The following is a 14,495-nucleotide window of genomic DNA, read 5'->3' as shown; positions in this document are numbered from 1 at the left end:
TCATTCTAACAAAAATGTTTAGTGGCTTACCAAAATTCTAGAGAGAAAGATTATTCAGATTTTCTCTATCAGCATTACCCTCTCTCTACTGTAAACATTTGTACCATAATACTTACAATAATGTTTTTGTTCTCTGTTCGGTCTGTGTCCTGTTTAGAAGCTGGTCAATTCATGTTAAGTTGATACAACTTTATAAACATTTAAAGAATAGCCTTAATAAAACATGTATTTTTGAAATTCAATGGAGTCATAATGTGTATTCTGACAATTCAAAGCACAATTGTCAGCTATTGATGGAGCAATCATTTTTGGTTGTTGAGTGTCTCAGTGCTCTTCAAGTTATGCCACATCAGTGTTTGTCTTTGTGCCACTTACAGGTTTCACCATAAACAGCAGAAATGAGAATGCAACAGTGAACAATTCCCAGGGAAGATCAACATTTTCCTTTATGATCCTATAAATCTGAAATTTAAATGGTACAATGATGACGATGGTAAGTTTTTGTACTAGTTCGAGGGATTATGTCTTTTCTCAAGATGTAGTCATTACATATTTAAAAGGAACTAAGGTCACGCAAAAATAGAAAACAAAGCATGAATGATGGCAAGTTATCTGGGGTCTAAACTTCATTGTAGTTCTGCTCATCTGTAAGATTGATTTGCTTCATATTAGGCACTTCTTAATTTATCTGTTTGAATAATATCAATAGCTCCTGTTAGTAAATACCACAACTTTGGAAGGGATCTTAAATTACTTCCTATCTAATCCAACCTAGAGATATGTTTAAGCACAATTTCATAGATAGATAATCTAAGAATATTCAATAACTCAACACTAAAAATATTTCCAATTACTAAACTTTTCCTTTACGTGATCTATAATTATTTCTCTAATTTCTCTCTAGAAAAAAATTACAAACATAGTAACTTCTAAATTAATTTAGCAAGTAATTGGTAAAGAAGCTTATTTCCTAGCTTGAACATATTTATGTACCATATATATATATGAAAAAATATGTTATACTGTAGATTTTATAAAGAAGATAAGGGATAAGGAAATAGAGAGTGGCAGAGTTAACTAGCTGGGATTGGTATTGTTTTGGATAGTGTCATTAAGATCCTCTCACCTGAGAAGACATTTGAAAAGAGACTTGTAAAAAACAAAGGCACCAACCACCTGGGAAAGAACAAAGAATCTGGTGTCCCTGCCATAGAGACATCCTTAATACCTTCAAAGAAATTCAAGGCCAGAAAGCAGGCCCTCACCAGACATCGAATCTATTGGTGCCTTGATCTTGAAATTCCCAGCTTCCAGAAACGGAAAAATAAACGCTCGTTATTTACAAGCTGCCCAGCCTATGATAGTTTGTTATAGCATTCAAATGAACTAAGACAACAGGAAGGAGTATGATTTGATTTAGATGTTTTAAAGGTTCACTCTGGCTACTATGTAGATTATAGAGGACTAAAGAGAAATAGCAGAAAATGTAGAGACTTTAGGATGCTATTACGAAAGTCCAGGGTAGAAATTATAATAAGTTGAACATGGATGATAGCTGTGTCAATAGTAAGAAAAGACTAGATTTTGGAAATATTTTGAAGATAGAGCCCATGAAATTTGTTGATAGATTAATATGAAGGATGAAAGAAGTACAGAAATTCATGATAACACCACATATTCTGGCTTCAGTAGTCAGAAGAATGAAGTTGCCATCTCTTCCATTCACTGAGATGAGGAATGGTTGGGGAGAAGTCCGTTGGGCATGGCTAGAAAAACACAATGTTTCACATGTATTAATTTTGACCACTGAGTGGAGACATCTAAGATGTTTGGTGCATATGGGCCTGTAGTTAGAAGAAGTGTTTGGATCAGAAATAGGTATTTGAAAAACCATTTATAAAGCTGGATTTTAAAGAAACTATATAAAGGTGCGATAGCCAGTGAGGTGAGAGAAGACTGTACCAAGCAAGAAAAAAGCAGAAATGTATGCATACATATATGTATGTAAATATTTTATATTATATACAAAATATATAAAATATAAATTTTATATGTCTGTGTGAATATGTGTGTGTGTGTATATATATCTCTATATAATCAAGGATGAGGAAGTCAACACATGACATGTTTAATATGTGAAATAAAGTAATAATGAAGGACTGAATGTTGGATTTCATAGCGCTTTTCAAGAGCTGATTTGTTAGATTTTTGGGAAAGAAAACATTTTTGGTGTTTACTCAGAAAAGGTTGGGAGAAGGGAAAGTATACAGAACAATTAGAAACATCTCTTTCAAGAAATTTTGCCGTAAGAAAGGCTAGAGAGTAAATGGAGCAGTGTTTGGAAACCAGAGAGTCTAAAATGGTAAATAGGACAGCATGTTTACATGTTGATGAGAATAATCAACATAATAAACAGAGGTAAAAAGCAGGAAACAAGGCAGGAGTTGGGCTTAAATACAATTGGGTTCAACTATTGAAACAAAAAAATGGCAGAGGGTTTATATACGAATGCATGCAAGCTGGTAGATTTAGTGGTAAAAATTATGTGATGAACATCGATAAATCCTTAAGGGAAAAGAATATGCTAGAAACATAAGTTTTACATAGGAAATTATAAATAGCTAATAGATAATACATGCAAAATCATTTGAACTTTAAAACACCTTTGCACTATTTTCATTATTAAATGAAAGACCAGAAAACACTATAGTAGAAATGCTTAGGGAATCTTTGAAAAAGGCAGAGAAATATTATGCTTTTAAATTGTCCAGTTAAGTGCAACACAAGTCAGAAACAAAGGTTTGCATTCTTATTAACCCAAATGCATAATTCTATTTAAAATAGAACTATAACACTCAAGTGAGCAAATGTTTGCTTTCAGATAGTCTATTGTTTAAGTTTGAAAAGTGCAATCTCTTCAAACTGATTTTGAATCTGCTACTCAATACAGAAAAGTCATTAGGAAGGAGAGTATTAACAAGTATCACCCAGAAAATAAATGTTTACTGTCAACCTTACAGGTGTGAAAAGTCCTGTTTCCACATATACTTCTAATTGGATTTAAACTGCTTCCTAAGAGTTTTATTAAGTCCTTGATACTCTTTGAGCAAATTGCACATCATATTATTTTTTAAGCTTTCAGAAATCATCAAATGCAGTTTAGGGCACTAATTATCTAAAACTGAGAATGTTTAGTAAGACTTTGTTTCAGGGTCACTTTCAGTATTGAATGATTTCAATGCATAATTTATGAAACATTTTTCAGCATCATCAACAGTCAGAGTTTAAGGTTTAAAGTTTAGTTTTCATTATTATTAAAAATAATTCCACATAATTTTCCTGTTTTTCAGTTACTGTTAACAAATTCTCATTTGAAGGTTTTAGTAAATTGTAATTTTGTTTTCTTAAAAGTAGGCTGAAATAATTAGGTATGATAAGAAAACAATATAATATAAATCTATATTCTTTTAATATTTACAATGGTGCCATATTTTCAGTACATTAGGTGCTGAAGAAGGAACCAGTCATATGAATTAATGCTTTATTTGTTGATGCACTCAACGTGCTTACACATAATTTAGTGTATCATAAAATGAATCTGAGTACAGCTTCCTAATACATCCAGTTTTCAAAAAAAATATTTAGGAAGATAATAGAAATAAACACTACCCTCTTTATGTAATAATAATATTCATTATAAGTGTTAAGTTCCTACTACATCTCTACCTTTTCATTAAACCATTTACAAGTCTTATCACATTGAGATTTCAACACAAGACAGCAGCAAAGGTGCTGTCATACCCATTATTCCAGTGGAAAATCAGTATCTCAGAGTTTTTCAAGTAACTTGGTGAGAACTTTCAGGTGGTAATCAAATGACAGAGCTAGGATCTGAACTTCTGTTGACTTCTCTTTCTACAGAATCCCCCCTGGTTATCTAAGTTGTAAGTTGATAACGGATATTCAGAGTCACAAACTTCCAGTCCCTATTCTTGGTCTGGTCTACAGATATTCAATAAATCTTCTGACATATTATCAGAAAATATGTAATAACTCCTTTTACATAAATGGAGACTTTTATCTAGTAGGTTTTAAAATTAAAGTTGCACATATATAGCTTTCTTTCTCACCATCTCCTTGGAAATACAACATGGATATCAATAAGGCAACATTTCACATCATAATTGATTTCTATATAAAATATTTCCTGCAAATCTGCATTTTTCAAGGAATGCATTTACACTAGTTTAGATAAAATATAATTCAAATAGTTTATTTTCTGACAAAGTATGAAGCACTCAAAGTGTTTCTGAAAATCTGCTTTATTGTTTTATTGTAGCTGTACTATAAGCTGGTAATCATCAACTAACATGTATTTACTAAATGATAGAGTATAAGAGGCTAATGGCTAATAAAATGTAAAGAAATAATAGATGTACCTAAAAGGCAGCTGCAAAATACCACAGAAAGGGACATTCTAGAAAAGCGTGCTGGAACTCAGGAAGTCAGGGAGCTAATGACCACTAGTTCATAGGATTCTCTAAGAACAGTAAAAAACAAGACAAAACAACAACAACAAAAAACACATACACAAAAAATAAATGGCACTGGAGCCTACCAGAAGGTGGAGAGTGGGAGGAGGGAGAGGATCAGAAAAAATAACTAATAGGCTCTAGATTTAATGCTTCGGTAACAAAATAATCTATACAACAAACCCCCATGACATGAGTTTACCTATATAGCAAACATGCACATGTACCCCGATATTAAAACATACAAAAAATGTTAAATACAAGAAACACTACAATATAGCAAGTTTTAGAATAACTGATGAAGTTTAAAAAACAGTAACACAATGAAGTGACAACAAAAATAATGCATTCCATGTTGACCTAAAAAGAGCACATGTATATTCTTTGGCTTCATGGTAATATTTTAATAGTCATAATAATGGATCTCAATGGATTTCAAGTATACCCCTATAAACCATCCCTAAAACTTAAATATGGTGACCAGAAACAATAGAAATGTTGTCAAAATTGACATTGTAATGAAAAGTTATGACTTGAAAGCTTACCAAATGGAAATGAAGAAGAGAACTCGACAGGAAGCCAGAATGAGTAACATTCTAAAATTACAAGATGACCAAGAAGAGATACTGTTAAAACATTAGAAATAAGAAAAACAAACTTAATTATATTAACTAAAGTTGAAATTGTAACTGAGAAAACACAAGATATCGTGACAATGATTAAAACTGTGAAATAGAGGAAAAATGAAAGTATGAGCCACGTTTTCACCTTTCAAAGCAGAAAATCAATAAATAATGAATAAAGTTGATTAATAAAAAATAGGGGTATGTGACCTAATACTTTCAGATATGAAGGTAACCCTCCTGACTCCCACAGGATAGATCACATATTATTAGAATTTTGCCTTTGGGCAAATTGAGGGTTGAAGGGCATTTCCTAATAAAGGTTTCTATTGTATTTTGTCTTTTTCTCATGTATTATTTTGGTTTTTAAAATGCCTAATAGCTATTCTCTCTTTGATTTGGGTATGCTGTAGCCAAATAGATGTGACATTTATGCCAGTGTAACTTAAAGAGCATGGATTCCAAAGCAGGAAGCCAGAATATTAGTGGCAGTTTCTCCCAATTATAGACATGCCCTGAATTTCTGAATGGACAGTTACAATCATCCTGTGTTAGGAGAGGATTAGAAGTCAATGGTTTACAAATGTTTAAGCTCACATTGTAGTTAATTTTGAAATGTAAACGAGTACATTTAATGCTTTCAATGAGTCATTAAACACACATTTATATACTTTTATGAGCTAAAATATTACAATCCAAAATATTGCCCAATTCTGACAGAGAGCACTTTTTCCATGTACAACAGCCATTGCAAACTGCATCAGATTATTATATTTCTTTTCTAAGGTCAATAAGAAGGTTAATGCTCAGCCATAGGCAGTTCAAGTAGAATATGTGTAAAATGTCAGTCAAGTAGAATAATTACAGTCCATTATTAACCCAAATAACACAAAATAATTACTGATTCTAACCAAGAAAGTTCTATTTTTAACCTATGAATGTCAGGACACAGCCTGGCATTTAGCCTCGAGAAAACAAGTCTTTATTTTTCTTTTTTTGACAGAAGTATCGTGGGGAAAGCTATTATTTGTCTTTTGCTCCTAGAGATCGCTCTCTTGCAATTTACAGTGATCTATATAATTTTAAGACCATGAGTCAGAAAAAGGCAATGGAGTATTGTAATAAAAAGATACTTTGGCTTTATCACACTTGTTTGTTGTTCAAAAAAGAAATCTGTGATCAAAATGTATTAATGTCTTTTACTAAAAATCGTGGCCAGTGTGTTTATAATTCATTAGGATATAAAAATCCTTTTCTCATACAATAATAAAATTGCTATCCTATTTTGAAACTTAAAGCATAAATTAGCTTTTGAACAAGGAAGTTGTGTGATACATTAAGAATTCTAAATCTGAAATATCCATATATTAATTTATTGAGCTCTCACTGTCTTTTTTGACATAATGTTAAACAAACTACATGTATGTGGATGTTCTTCAATGTAATTGTGATGATAGCAGTCAGTTTTTGTGATACAGTCTTCTATAATATTTCTACCACTATATTTTCCCAACTTATAAAGACCATTATAAATTTCTGAGTTATGACTCTACTATGTTAAAATAAAATAAAAATAATATATCTAAGAAAAAATGAGAATCATAGTTCTTATGTATTTTCATGGGTTCATTATACTATTTCAAAATATTTTAACATTTAAGTAATAAAGATAATTCATGAAGGTTTGTAACTAAAATGAACCACAAATTTACAACTTACACAACTGGGTGGGTAGTTGTGCTAGTCACCAAAAGAAGATATTCCAAGAATAGATTTGCAGAAATGGAGAATGATAATTGAAAGCTGAAGATGTCTATGATATATCTAGATACAGATATATTTCTATGGTAACTGGAAATAAACATAAGTTGAAAATAATTCTTATTGGAGAAATAGATTCAGGAGTAATAAAAATGTATGAGTAATATCTTTTTCACAAGAGTAGAAAATGTAAACATGATATATGTCATACAAGATGTGTAAGATGAGAAACATCACTCTTAACACAAGGGAAAGCACAAGTACATGGACAGATGAGAGATTCCAGATATTAGTATTTGGGCCCCCTCTTTCATCATGGGCACAAATACCTCTCTCACTTATGGATTTTCCATTAGGTGAGCCATTAACAATGGGTAACATTTTTGTATAATGCACACAGTAATAATAATTCCTCATGTAAAGATGAATTAAACTATGAAGGAACCTTGTCCACGGGCCATGCCCAAATCTCTGAGTGGTTGAGTCAGAGCGAGCATTACACTGTAAATGGTCTCATATTTGGATAGTGACTAAGTTCTACAGGAATTGAAAGTAGAGATGGGGTTGCCTGACTTCAAAGTTTTACCTGGACTCTTAGTAACATGGCATGTCAGGACCATAGTGCAGGATGAGACATTAATTGCCCATCAGGGGCTAAATGATGGTATCTCTTTGCTAGTCAGACTTAATGGGAGCCCTAGGCGGTAGGTTTCAATGGTGGGCAGATTGAGGTTTCAGTTGACATACTATCAGTAATGGTACTAGTAGAAAATGGTTTGGGTGCAACTGATAGTCTTTGTTTAGTGTTTTAAATATAATGAAGTTCATTTATATCAGAAAAAGGTACATAAATAATAATAGCAACATGGGTGCCTGTATTCATGGACTGAGTCTATAATTGTTTCTTTAGTTCTAGAACCTTTATAAAACCCATTCGTGAGGTAATAGGGGAAGGTGTTATTGATATCTAAACCCTAGAAAAAGCTATTGAGGTAATTGGTATATAAACTTATTAGTATGTCTCACTATCAAAATATATCAGTAACAGCTCTTATTAAATGTATTATTTGGTAGGTATAAAATTCACAAAAAATAATAATAGAGAACAGTTTCCCATCACCTATGAGGAGATACAAGTCTGATTTGCTCCAAAGAATATCATAAAGCAGATAACCAGTTTTAAAGATACACACTAGCTAAGATACTGCTCTTGGGGGAAAATCGTGTATCTAATTTATACTTCAACAATCACATATGATGTTTCCTCCTTCTCTTGTTAAAGTGCACTGAAATGGAGCCTGGGCCTGAAGAATTCCTGAGCAGGCAAAGCCAGTTTGTCCTCAAATAAACTCTCTACAATTTTCTTTTTCCTCAGTTTATTTTTTTTTAACATTTAAAAAGAGTGAATTTTAGAAACCATGTAAATCTCTAAGAAAAAAGCTTATGAAAGTTTAGGTGATCTGTCAGATCAGGGTTTAAGACCCACTTAGATATTTTTACATTGTTAATGCAAAATTTCTGAAACCCTTTTAAAATAGGATATCTATCTATCTTATACATATAAATGTGTCCATATATATGATATATAAATATATATCATACAGTCCATATATATCATATATACATATAGTATATATATATATCATATATGTAGTATATATAGCATACTTATACACACACACACACACACACAAAGGTCACTCTTTATGTTCCTTTTAAGGTTCCTCTTTCTTTTTTCTTAGTGAGTAGATCCAGTCTAGTGATTAAAATGCCATCTAGATGATAATCTCTCCCACCACCATTCTAATCTCTCTTCCAAAATACTCTCTCCCTCTCAGCTTTCCCCTATCTCAGTAGATGCTAACTACATCTTTCCAGTAAATCAGATTATCCTGGAGGCAACCTTTAATCACTTCCCTTTTCTTATTTCTCACAAACACTAAAATGAATCTTATCAGTCCTTCCTTCAAAATATACACAGAATCTGACCACTTGTAAATCCAAAGGTACAGATGTAGTTGAAATCATCACCATCTCTCACCTGGATGTCAACATCAACTCTCCTTAACTCTGATTGTCAAAACAAATATTTTGGTTTCTACTCTTCACTTTCATCTCCTCTCCACCCACCTCATTCTCGAAACCACAACAAAAGTGATGCTTTTAAAGTAAGTCAAGCCATGCCAGTCTTCTGCTCAACATGGGTAGGGGGAGAAAATAAAAGCTTAGATACTAGCTTCAAGGTGAGACAATGCTCAAGAAACAGTCCAGCCCCAGTGTTCCTGTGGAATCCTTTGCTAAGATTATGGTGCAATTCAACTCCTTTCTCTGCCCAGTCCTACTTCTCCCTTCCTATCCCCAACCCCAAGGAAGTGATCCCAAGGGGACACTTCAATAAACCTTCTGTAGGTAATTTTTCATATTAGGGGCTGGTTTTTTAGAGAATTGTAGTTAGAATACATACGATGCAATTTGTGTATTTCATATACTTGTTATTTGTTGTGCAACATCTTTCTTTAAAAATCTGTGCCATAAAGGTAGGATGTTACATCCCCAAATATAAGGTACATAGCATATGTTTAATAAATGGGTGCCACTAAGTAGTGCTTAAAATATGAGCTGAATGGAAGAATGAAAGTACTTGTCAGAAGGATTTTCTTAGATAAAGGATTCAAGTGGTCAACTCAGAATGACATTCATGTGCCATTATTATCTTTTAATGTATTTTTTCTATCTTATACCTTTTCCTCCTTTTTCTTTGCGCTGAAAACATGATGATCAATAGCATATAGCAGGACTCAGAAATCTAAGCATTATTTAGGTTCAAGGAAATTGCATTCTCTTGTGAGAAATTTCAGCATTAGGAGGTTGAGGCTTACAGTCTCTTCATTCTACCAATCTGAAGGTCTTTAGTGTCTGTTTTATAGCTATCATCTCCCTTATAGTTTCTGCTGCATTATACCACCTTTGCCGTCTACTTCGGGTATATTCTTAGCTTTGACTTTCTCAAAGTTAGGTCCTCCCTAACCTACCTCTGATCCTGTGGATCTTCTCAGGTATAACATTTACTATGACCACATTGCCTCCCAATGTCTCAGTTACCCAGATCCTTTGGAAAAAAGTATCCCCGTTCTACAAAAGTATGGCTTTTTCAAATGTTATTAATCATTCTATGGACTGACTGCTTTGAGTCAGGTATTTAGCTCAATCCAGTCTTCTGTGGTCAGATGGAACAGAGTCAGGGGATACAAACGTGACTATCTAAGACTGAGGTTAGAGGATGGGAAAACACAGGCTCCCTTGTGAGAAGCCATAGGTATAGCAGTTCTGGCAATGGGGCTGTGTAATAACACCTTTGTTTGAAAACATCCTCCATTGCAACATCATCATCTATATTTCTGTGAAAGACAACCAACACAGTAAGTAGTCATTTTTTTCCTTATTCTGTTTTCTTTTTACCTGTAACTTAATAAAGTATGATTTTATTTTACATGTAGTACTATTATAAAATGTATGAGGGCATAATCTTTTTAGACTCATGTAAGATCTATTTCTGACCTATTATCAATTGGAAATATAAAATCCCTTTTGAGATCAGTTCAAGGCTATTGACTGATAAATTCAAGCAAAAATATTCTTCGCTTGTGAAATATTCTCATGTTTAAGTTTGGCAGCCGTACGAACTCAGTTCTAAATTCTCAAAGCCTCAATTCCGAAACACCTATTCTTTCAGTTGGATAGTTTTTATTGTGGAGTCAGCTTTTAAGTGTAAGCCAAGTAGAAAGTATGTCTAGAAAGGATGGTTTTTGCCAATAGGCAAGTGAGATGAGTTCTGCAAAGATGCTTGGAAACTTTCCACAGCAGGAAAGCATATGATACATTTTAGTTGCTCTAAGTATTTGTATTCTGCACTCATACTCAGAGAGTCAGGCTAAGTGTGCATTTATAAAGTAAGGAAACAATCTAACCCAACAACTGGCTTCAGGAAACGCTGCTTTATTTTTAGCTACTGTTGTTTCAGAGATGTAGTTCCTATACTGAAAGTAATGGATAAAGTAAACTTAGAGAACTATGTGTAATCATCCCTTATTGAGTTAGCACAGAGGATTTTTTTGAAGAAATTTGAAAGTATTGAAGTCAATATTTACGTTTTCATTGTTATCACCTGTCTTGAAGCAGGAGGTCCTTTGCATTAATAACAGGCATGTATAAGCACCTGCTTCTAAGATCATTATGAGCAATAGCTACCGCTGTCTGTGGAGAAAGATTTGGCTTTTTGCCAGCATTATATAGGGCTTGCATCCACAGTTTATGTCTAACTTTAGAGTCCTTTTGGTTTCCTTTTTTTTTTTTTTTTTTTTTTTTTTTTTTTTTTTTTTTTGTGAGATTGAGTCTCACTCTGTTACCCAGGCTGGAGTGCAGTGGGACCATCTTGGCTCACTATAACCTCCTCCTCCTAGGTTCAAGCAATTCTCCTGTCTCAGCCGCCCTAGTAGCTGGAACTACAGGCGCCCACCACTATGCCTGGCTAATTTTTGTATTTTTAGTAGAGACGGGATTTCACCATAATGTCAGGCTGAACTATTGACTTCAGGTGATCCACCCGCCTTGGCCTCCCATAGTGCTGGGATTACAGGCGTGAGCCAGCGCGCACAGCCAAGTCCTTTTGGTTTCTGTATGTTCCACATTTACAAAAAAAAAAAAAAAAAAGTGCACTTTCACAATCAGGACTGGACAAGCTGGTTTTTTTTGTGTTTTTTTTTAATAAATTTTTTTTGTCCTCTATATGTTCTCACTTTATTTTTTATTATTTTTCTTCTTTTTCTTTCTTTTCTGTTTTTTGCAGGGAAAGGGATTGGTTCCAGTTCATTTTGTCTATGTAAATGTGACATTAATTCTAAGAAGTTATATCAAATGATCTTTGTCCTCATTTGATAGAAGCTGAGAAAAGAATATTTTCTACCCACAGTTGCTGAGACAAACTAAAAAGCTATAGAGTAGTTCAGTTCTATATTCTCTTTTTTTTTCTTTCTTTTTTTTTTTTTTGAGACGGAGTCTCACTCTGTCACCCAGGCTGGAGTGCAGTGGCGTGATCTCGGCCCACTGCAAGCTCCGCCTCCCAGGTTCACGCCGTTCTCTTGCCTCAGCCTCCTGAGTAGCTGGGACTACTGGCGTCTGCCACCACCCCCGGCTAATTTCTTTTGTATTTTTAGTGGAGACGGGTTTTCACCGTGTTAGCCAGGATGGTCTTGATCTCCTGACCTGGTGATCCGCCTGTCTCGGCCTCCCAAAGTGCTGGAATTACAGGTGTGAGCCACCATGCCTGGCTGAGTTCTATATTCTTAAAGAATCTATAAAAGTACCTACAGTTAACTTTTTGTTTATTTGTACAAATCTAAGATGTCATCCCTAAGTAAATATTAAAAAGTCAATCTCATAAATACAAAAGCACAATTTGTCTTGTTAATAGCTCTATTCCCAGTGTTTAGAATTGTGTCAATCAGGCAATAAAAGCAACATAAATATTTGTTCAGCATGCCAATTAAATCATAACTTGGATATATCATTCATTATCCCTATCATGACAATCAGGGCCATATAAAAATCCCAGGAATTCAAAAAAAAGAAGAAACTGTCAGTTTTGACCTATGAAAATATTCATATCCTAAATCTCTTCTTTTCTGTATGAATTTTGAATTTTCCATCACGAATAATCTATGTAAACATTTTGTTATACAATTTAGACAGATTTTGTTGCACTGAAATTATTAATTCATATAATAAATACACATCCTCTTTATTAACTTAAAAATCTATTCACTCATTATTAATTAAATAAAGATATTTAGATTGTTCAATACATGCCTGACACCGTTCCACGCACTGGGGTTACAAAACCCTGAAGAAAGATAGCTATCATGAAATTTAGCTTCTCTGCCTCATCACAGTTTTAAAATTGCATTTATCACACTGAACTACTTTTTCATAATATGGCTGTCATTTATTTAAGGGTGACATCTTAGGTCTAAGCAAAGAAGCAAAGAAGTCAACTGCAGTTTCTACTCTCTACTCTTGTAGGTGATGGAACTTAACCACTCTTTTTTTTCTAATTTGTTTCAGCAATTCTGGGTAAAGAATATTCTTTTATTAGCTTTATTTAAATAATAAATAAAGACTACTTGATGTGTATGCTGAGAATGTGGTGTGCTGAAACCACATTTACTTAGACAAACTGTGTGTGCAATAACTTTTAAGATTCTTAAGAAATATTACTTTTTAAATTATGTATTACCTTTAATTGTTAAAGACCCTTTCACCATTATCAAAAAAGAAAGCTGTCATCAGGATATATACAGTTTCCACCTCTGGCCCACTTTATTGAGAGAATAAAGATGATCTTTTAACAAAACCTTACCTTAATTCATCAAAAAGCTATTGAACTAGGCACTAATTTCTCTTGGTCAATTTTTATAACACAGTTGTCTTAGTTATTAGTCAAATGTCAGAGATTTATCTTTCTTTCCTAAATGAATGTAGACATTGAGCAGTATTCTAGAATTGTATTAGAACTCTCTTTAAGCACAAAAGAAGGAAGAGACAAATAGACAAGTCATCATAGTAGTGTTCACACAGTTATTATTTTTAAGGCATCCCTTAAATGAAATAGGAACTTCTTTACAGCTATTATACCTGACTTTACTATTCAGTAAATGATGAATTTCAAAATGATTAAATAGCACAGTTAACTTATTTGGACTACAATGAAAAAAAAAAGTCCTTACTTTTTGGATACAGGTAAGGGACTCATAATGAAGGGAAAAACTGAATTTCCTTCTCAGGGAACACTATTATTGAGCCTTACTTGATATAATTTTGAACTTCAGGCTGCATCTATTTAAGGTAGAGATTAAAATATTTTGCCCTTACTGTAACATCATTCTACAGTACTATACTCAAGTTTCCAAGGCTAGCCAAAGAATCATAGTATAAAATCAAACATACCTCAAAAAATTAAATCAAAATACACCTGTGAAGAATAGATTACAAGGCAATGGAAAGTAAATCTTAGAGAAGTAAATAATTGTGATGTGAATTTGTTTGTCTCATTAGCTTCTATAAGGGTACCAACCTTATTTGTATGACTGAAAAATATAACATGGCAAACTCCAGTTTACAATATTATCAACTAATATACCCTAAATGACAGTTGCAGTTCTAATTACTATTAAGCTGGCCCAGTTGGAACTAGTAAATTATCAGGATTCTGGTAGAATTCGGCTGTGAATCCGTCTGGCTTTTTTCGGTTGGTAAGCTATTAATTATTGCCTCAATTTCAGAACTTGTTACTGGTCTATTCAGGGATTGTTATTGGTCTATTCGGGAATTTGACTTCTTCCTGGTTTAGTTTTGGGAGGGTGTATGTGTCCAGGAATTTATCCATTTCTTCAAGATTTTCTAGTTTATTTGGGTAGAAGTGTTTATAGTATTCTCTGATGGTAGTTTGTATTTCTGTGGGATTGGTGGTGACATCCCCTTTATCATTTTTTACTGTGTCTATTTGATTCTTCTCTCTTTTCTT

General features: G+C 33.3%; 1 long non-coding RNA gene across 1 annotated transcript in view; it reads left to right on the top strand.

Moving 5' to 3' along the window:
- The first annotated feature begins 348 nt into the window (after positions 1 to 348).
- LOC129464574 (uncharacterized) overlaps positions 349 to 14,495 on the top strand; it is a 28,895-nt gene continuing 14,748 nt past the window's right edge. Inside the window, exon 1 of the long non-coding RNA XR_008651638.1 lies at positions 349 to 493. This is a non-coding gene — a long non-coding RNA (uncharacterized lncRNA). The remainder of the gene's footprint in view (positions 494 to 14,495) is intronic.

This window comes from Symphalangus syndactylus, chromosome 16, assembly GCF_028878055.3.
Source record: "Symphalangus syndactylus isolate Jambi chromosome 16, NHGRI_mSymSyn1-v2.1_pri, whole genome shotgun sequence".
Taxonomy (NCBI): domain Eukaryota; kingdom Metazoa; phylum Chordata; class Mammalia; order Primates; family Hylobatidae; genus Symphalangus; species Symphalangus syndactylus.
This window is presented reverse-complemented; position numbering and strand designations above follow the sequence as displayed.